We start from the raw sequence: 6,661 nt of genomic DNA, 5'->3' as shown, positions 1-6,661 counted from the left end.
TCAATAGGGATTCTTTGAAATACAGCCAGCTTTCCTGGACTCCTTTCCCCCTCATGTTATTCCCCCAGGGGATCCTACCATCTGTTCCCTAAGGGAGTCGAAGTCTGCTTTCCTGAAGTCCACGGTCCGTATTCTGCTCCTTACCTTTCTTCCCTGTGTCAGGATCCTGAACTCGACCAACTCATGGTCACTGCCTCCCAGATTCCTATCCACTTTTGTTTCCCCTACTAATTCTTCCCGGTTTGTGAGCAGCAGGTCAAGAAAAGCTCCCCCCTAGTTGGCTCCTCCAGCACTTGCACCAGGAAATTGTCCCCTACAGTTTCCAAAAACTTCCTGGATTGTCTGTGCACTGCTGTAGTGCTCTCCCAGCAGATATCAGGATGATTAAAGTCGCCCATGAGAACCAGGGCGTGCGATCTAGTAGCTTCCGCGAGCTGCCGAAAGAAAGCCTCATCCACCTCATCCCCCTGGTCCGGTGGTCTATAGCAGACTCCCACCACTACATCACTCTTGTTGCTCACACGTCTAAACTTAATCCAGAGACACTCAGGTTTTTCTGCAGTTTCGTACCGGAGCTCTGAGCAGTCATACTGCTCCCTTACATACAGTGCTACTCCCCCACCTTTTCTGCCCTCCTGTCCTTCCTGAACAGTTTATAACCATCCATGACAGTACTCCAGTCATGTGAGTTATCCCACCAAGTCTCTGTTATTCCAATCACATCATAATTCCTTGCCTTCACCAGGACCTCCATTATGCTCTGTCCTTTTTATTTTCTTCACTAACATTTAACTTTCACTTTTTAAAGGATGCCTTTTTGCCTCTCACTGCTTCTTTTACACACTCACCTATAGCATCAGCTTCTGGCTACTGATGGAGACAACGTACAAGATGATAAGAAACTATCTTCTGATGTGGTGTGGCAATTGTTATATTCCTGTTTCTTTACAATGTTTTAAAATGATCATTAACTTAGTCCTCGAAGAGTGGGGCAGGAGACTGAGTTTGCTTCTTGGACATTTTAAGGTGAACTGGCTGAATACTGATTCTAGTTATTCTGGTATATTTGTATATTGTTATTACTTTTCTTTATTGAGATAGCTGCATGGAATGGAGGAAAGGAAGTGGGGAAATCAGATGTTCATCAGAGAATTCATCCTTCTGGGATTGGAGAATCTCCCTGAACTGCAAGTTCTTCTCTTCCTCCTGTTCCTAGTGATCTACATTGTGACCATGGTTGGGAACATTCTCATCATTGCCCTAGTTGTGGCTAATCGACACCTTCATACCCCCATGTACTTCTTCCTGGGGAACTTGTCCTGCCAGAGACCTCCTACAGTTCCATCATCCTGCCCAGGATGCTGGCCAGTCTGCTGACCGGGGACAGAAACATTTCTGTTAGTGACTGCATCACGCAACTTCATTTTTTTGGTTTCCTGGCAGCTACAGAATGTTACCTCCTAGCAACGATGTCTTATGATCGGTATCTGGCGATATGCAAACCACTGCATTATGCCATCCACATGAATGGTAGGAACTGCCTCTGGCTGGCATCTGGGTCTTGGATCAGTGGATTTCTGGGCAGTACAATGATGACATTTTTGGTATCACAATTAACTTTCTGTGGCCCAAATGAAATTGACCATTTCTTTTGCGATTTCACCCCAATGATTAAACTCTCCTGCAGTGACATCAGCCTGACCTGGGAAGCAAAAGTGACATCAGCCTGACCTGGGAAGCAAAAGTGACATCAGCCTGACCTGGGAAGCAAAAGTGGATGGGAATCTGGGAGGCAGTGACCATGTGTTGGTTGAGTTCAGGATCCTGACACAGGGAAGAAAGGTAAGCAGCAGGATACGGACCCTGGACTTCAGGAAAGCAGACTTCGACTCCCTCAGGGAACAGATGGGTAGGATCCCCTGGGGGACTAACATGAAGGGGAAAGGAGTCCAGGAGAGCTGGCTGTATTTCAAGGAATCCCTGTTGAGGTTACAGGGACAAACCATCCCAATGAGTCGAAAGAATAGTAAATATGGCAGGCGACCAGCTTGGCTTAATGGTAAAATCCTAGCAGATCTTAAGCATAAAAAAGAAGCTTACAAGAAGTGGAAGGTTGGACATATGACCAGGGAAGAGTATAAAAATATTGCTCGGGCATGTAGGAATGAAATTAGGAGGGCCAAATCGCACCTGGAGCTGCAGCTAGCGAGAGATGTTAAGAGTAACAAGAAGGGTTTCTTCAGGTATGTTGGCAACAAGAAGAAAGCCAAGGAAAGTGTGGGCCCCTTACTGAATGAGGGAGGCAACCTAGTGATGGAGGATGTGGAAAAAGCTAATGTACTCAATGCTTTTTTTGCCTCTGTCTTCACGAACAAGGTCAGCTCCCAGACTGCTGCGCTGGACATCACAACATGGGGAGGAGGTGGCCAGCCCTCTGTGAAGGAAGAGGTGGTTAGGGACTATTTAGAAAAACTGGACGTGCACAAGTCCATGGGGCCGGATGCGTTGCATCCGAGAGTGCTAAAGGAACTGGCAGCTGTGATTGCAGAGCCATTGGCCATTATCTTTGAAAACTCGTGGCGAACGGGGGAAGTCCCGGATGACTGGAAAAAGGCTAATGTAGTGCCAATCTTTAAAAAAGGGAAGAAGAAGGATCCTGGGAACTACAGGCCAGTCACCCTCACCTCAGTCCCCAGAAAAATCATGGAGCAGGTCCTCAAAGAATCAATCCTGAAGCACTTACATGAGAGGAAAGTGATCAGGAACAGTCAGCATGGATTCACCAAGGGAAGGTCATGTCTGACTAATCTAATCGCCTTCCATGATGAGATTACTGGTTCTGTGGATGAAGGGAAAGCAGTGGATGTATTGTATCTTGACTTTAGCAAAGGTTTTGACACCGTCTCCCACAGTATTCTTGTCAGCAAGTTAAGGAAGTATGGGCTGGATGAATGCACTATAAGGTGGGTAGAAAGTTGGCTAGATTGTCGGGCTCAACGGGTAGTGATCAATGGCTCCATGTCTAGTTGGCAGCCGGTGTCAAGTGGAGTGCCCCAGGGGTCGGTCCTGGGGCCGGTTTTATTCAATATCTTCATAAATGATCTGGAGGATGGTGTGGATTGCACTCTCAGCAAATTTGCGGATGATACTAAACTGGGAGGAGTGGTAGATACGCTGGAGGGCAGGAATAGGATACAGAGGGACCTAGACAAATTGGAGGATTGGGCCAAAAGAAATCTGATGAGGTTCAATAAGGATAAGTGCAGGGTCCTGCACTTAGGACGGAAGAACCCAATGCACAGCTACAGACTAGGGACCGAATGGCTAGGCAGCAGTTCTGCAGAAAAGGACCTAGGGGTGACAGTGGACGAGAAGCTGGATATGAGCCAGCAGTGTGCCCTTGTTGCCAAGAAGGCCAATGGCATTTTGGGATGTATAAGTAAGGCCATAGCGAGCAGATCGAGGGACGTGATCGTCCCCCTCTCTTCGACATTGGTGAGGCCTCATCTGGAGTACTGTGTCCAGTTTTGGGCCCCACACTACAAGAAGGATGTGGATAAATTGGAGAGAGTCCAGCGAAGGGCAACAAAAATGATTAGGGGTCTGGAACACATGAGTTATGAGGAGAGGCTGAGGGAACTGGGATTGTTTAGTCTGCAGAAGAGAAGAATGAGGGGGGATTTGATAGCTGCTTTCAACTACCTGAGAGGTAGTTCCAGAGAGGATGGTTCTAGACTATTCTCAGTGGTGGAAGAGGACAGGACAAGGAGTAATGGTCTCAAGTTGCAGTGGGGGAGGTTTAGGTTGGATATTAGGAAAAACTTTTTCACTAGGAGGGTGGTGAAACACTGGAATGCGTTGCCTAGGGAGGTGGTGGAATCTCCTTCCTTAGAAGTTTTTAAGCTCAGGCTTGACAAAGCCCTGGCTGGGATGATTTAATTGGGTATGGGTCCTGCTTTTGAGCAGGGGGTTGGACTAGATGACCTCCTGAGGTCCCTTCCAACCCTGATATTCTATGATTCTATGATTCTATGACCACCCTGGTGACTCAGATACTTTCTTCCACTGAAACCCTGATCCCGTTTCTTTTAACCATGACATCCTGTGTTTGCATCATGATCACCATTCTTAGGATCCCTTCCACCAGCAGGAGGCAAAAGGCCTTTTCCACCTGCTCCTCTCACCTTGACGTGGTCACAATTTTTTATGGCACCATAATTATTGTCTATGTGATGCCAAAAAACAGTACACAGAGAGCTGAGCAAAGTGTTCTCCATCTTCTACACCATCGTTGCTCCCCTGGCCAACCCCCACATCTACAGCCCGAGAAACAGAGAGGTCAAGGAGGCCCTGAGAAAAGTTTGCTCTAAGTATCTTGCATTCACGTGTTTTAATGCATTGGAATAAATCAGTCTGGATTTATTAGCCAGGAAGCACTATTTAGGACACATCTAGCTCTGGCCAACCCCCTCATCTACAGCCTGAAAAACAATGAGGTCAAGGAGGCCTTCAGAAAAGCTCTCAGTAAACTCATTGCACAAAATTCTCAGCACCGTCTCTGTAGAAGTAAATAGAGCTATGCTGGTTCAACCAGCTGATTGGCTGCTCCATGGTGATCACAAGACATCAGATGGGATTCATTAAATGAGAATTAATCCCTATGGTTTAAAAAGTCTGGTTGGGCTGCAACTAGGTTGATGAACACTCAAACCATCCGGCACCATCATAAAAGAATGTTGGGATGTATTGAGTTCTCAGACAGCTGCATCGACTTTAGGACAGGTGTTTGCTTCACTTCGCACCTGTGGGATGCATGGGGTGGTTTGTGGGGGGTAGTGGGTGTCTCAGGGGTGCAAAGGAGGCTAAATAATGAATCCCACCATGTGGAGGATCTGAAATGGAGTAGATAAATCTGACCAAGATTGCAACAGACAAGATCCATTCTAGGGTTGAAGGTGCTAAAATATATAACTCAGTGAAAACATCATTTACCGATGGCTGTCTGTCAGGGTTTCCTCCCCACTCTGAATTCTAGGGTACAGATGTGGGGACCCACATGAAAGACCCCCTAAGCTTATTTTTACCAGCTTAGGTTAAAAACTTTCCCAAGGTACAAACTTTGCCTTGTCCTTGAACAGTATGCTGCCACCACCAAGTGATTTAGACAAAGAACAGGGAAAGGACCACTTGGAGTTCCTCTTCCCCCAAAATATCCCCCCAAGTGCTTACACCCCCTTTCCTGGGGAGGCTTGAGTATAAACAAGATGAGCACAAACCAGCCTTGGATTTTTAAGACTCAAAAAACCCAGTCGGATTCTTAAAAAACAGAACCTTATTAGAAGGACAAAACAAAAACAAAAATAAGAGGACAACTCTGTAAGATCAGAATGGAAGATAATCTTACAGGCAGTCAGATTCAAAATATAGAGAACCCCTCTAGGCAAAACCTTAAGTTAGAAAAAGACACAAAAACAGGTATATACATTTCCTCCAGCACAGCGAATTTCACAAGCCAAAACAAAGAAAACCTAATGCATTTTCTAGCTAGATTACTTACTAACTTTACAGGAGTTGGAGGGCTTGCATCCTTGAACAGTTCCCAGCAAAGGTATCACACAGACAGACTGTCAAGGTTCCTCCCCCACTCTGAACTCTAGGGTACAGATGTGGGGACCTGCATGAAAAACCTCCTAAGCTTATCTTTACCAGCTTAGGTCAAAACTTCCTCAAGGTACAAAATATTCCACCCGTTGCCCTTGGATTGGCCGCTACCACCACCAAACTAATACTGGTTACTGGGGAAGAGCTGTTTGGACGCGTCCTTCCCCCCAAAATACTTCCCAAAACCTTGCACCCCACTTCCTGGACAAGGTTTGGTAAAAAGCCTCACCAATTTGCCTAGGTGACTACAGACCCAGACCCTTGGATCTTAAGAACAATGAACAATCCTCCCAACACTTGCACCCCCCCTTTCCTGGGAAATGTTGGATAAAAAGCCTCACCAATTTGCATAGGTGACCACAGACCCAAACCCTTGGATCTGAGAACAATGAAAAAGCATTCAGTTTTCTTACAAGAAGACTTTTAATAAAAATAGAAGTAAATAGAAATAAAGAAATCCCCCCTGTAAAATCAGGATGGTAGATATCTAACAGGGTAATTAGATTCAAAAACATAGAGAACCCCTCTAGACAAAACCTTAAGTTACAAAAAGATACACAGACAGAAATAGTTATTCTATTCAGCACAGTTCTTTTCTCAGCCATTTAAAGAAATCATAATCTAACATATACCTAGCTAGATTACTTACTAAAAGTTCTAAGACTCCATTCCTGGTCTATCCCTGGCAGAAAACCAGCATATAGACAGACACACAGACCCTTTGTTTCTCTCCCTCCTCCCAGCTTTTGAAAGTATCTTGTCTCCTCATTGGTCATTTTGGTCAGGTGCCAGCGAGGTTACCTTCAGCTTCTTAACCCTTTACAGGTAAGAGGAGCTTTCCCCTGGCCAGGAGGGATTTCAAAGGGGTTTACCCTTCCCTTTATATTTATGACACAGACAAAAGCCTTTCCCCCCCCTCCAGATTTGAAAGTATCTTGTCCCCTCATTGGTCATTTTGGGTCAGGTGCCAGCCAGGTTACCTGAGTTTCTTAACCCTTTA

At 45.7% G+C, this 6,661-nt stretch overlaps 1 pseudogene; it reads left to right on the top strand.

Annotated features, from left to right (window-relative positions):
• The first annotated feature begins 1,110 nt into the window (after positions 1-1,110).
• LOC125622526 (olfactory receptor 5AP2-like) lies at positions 1,111-4,407 on the top strand (annotated as a pseudogene).
• Positions 4,408-6,661: the final 2,254 nt, after the last annotated feature.

Source organism: Caretta caretta, chromosome 13 (genome assembly GCF_965140235.1).
Source record: "Caretta caretta isolate rCarCar2 chromosome 13, rCarCar1.hap1, whole genome shotgun sequence".
Classification (NCBI taxonomy): domain Eukaryota; kingdom Metazoa; phylum Chordata; order Testudines; family Cheloniidae; genus Caretta; species Caretta caretta.
The sequence above is the reverse complement of the archived record's forward strand: the minus strand, read 5'-3'. Positions and strand labels throughout refer to the sequence as shown.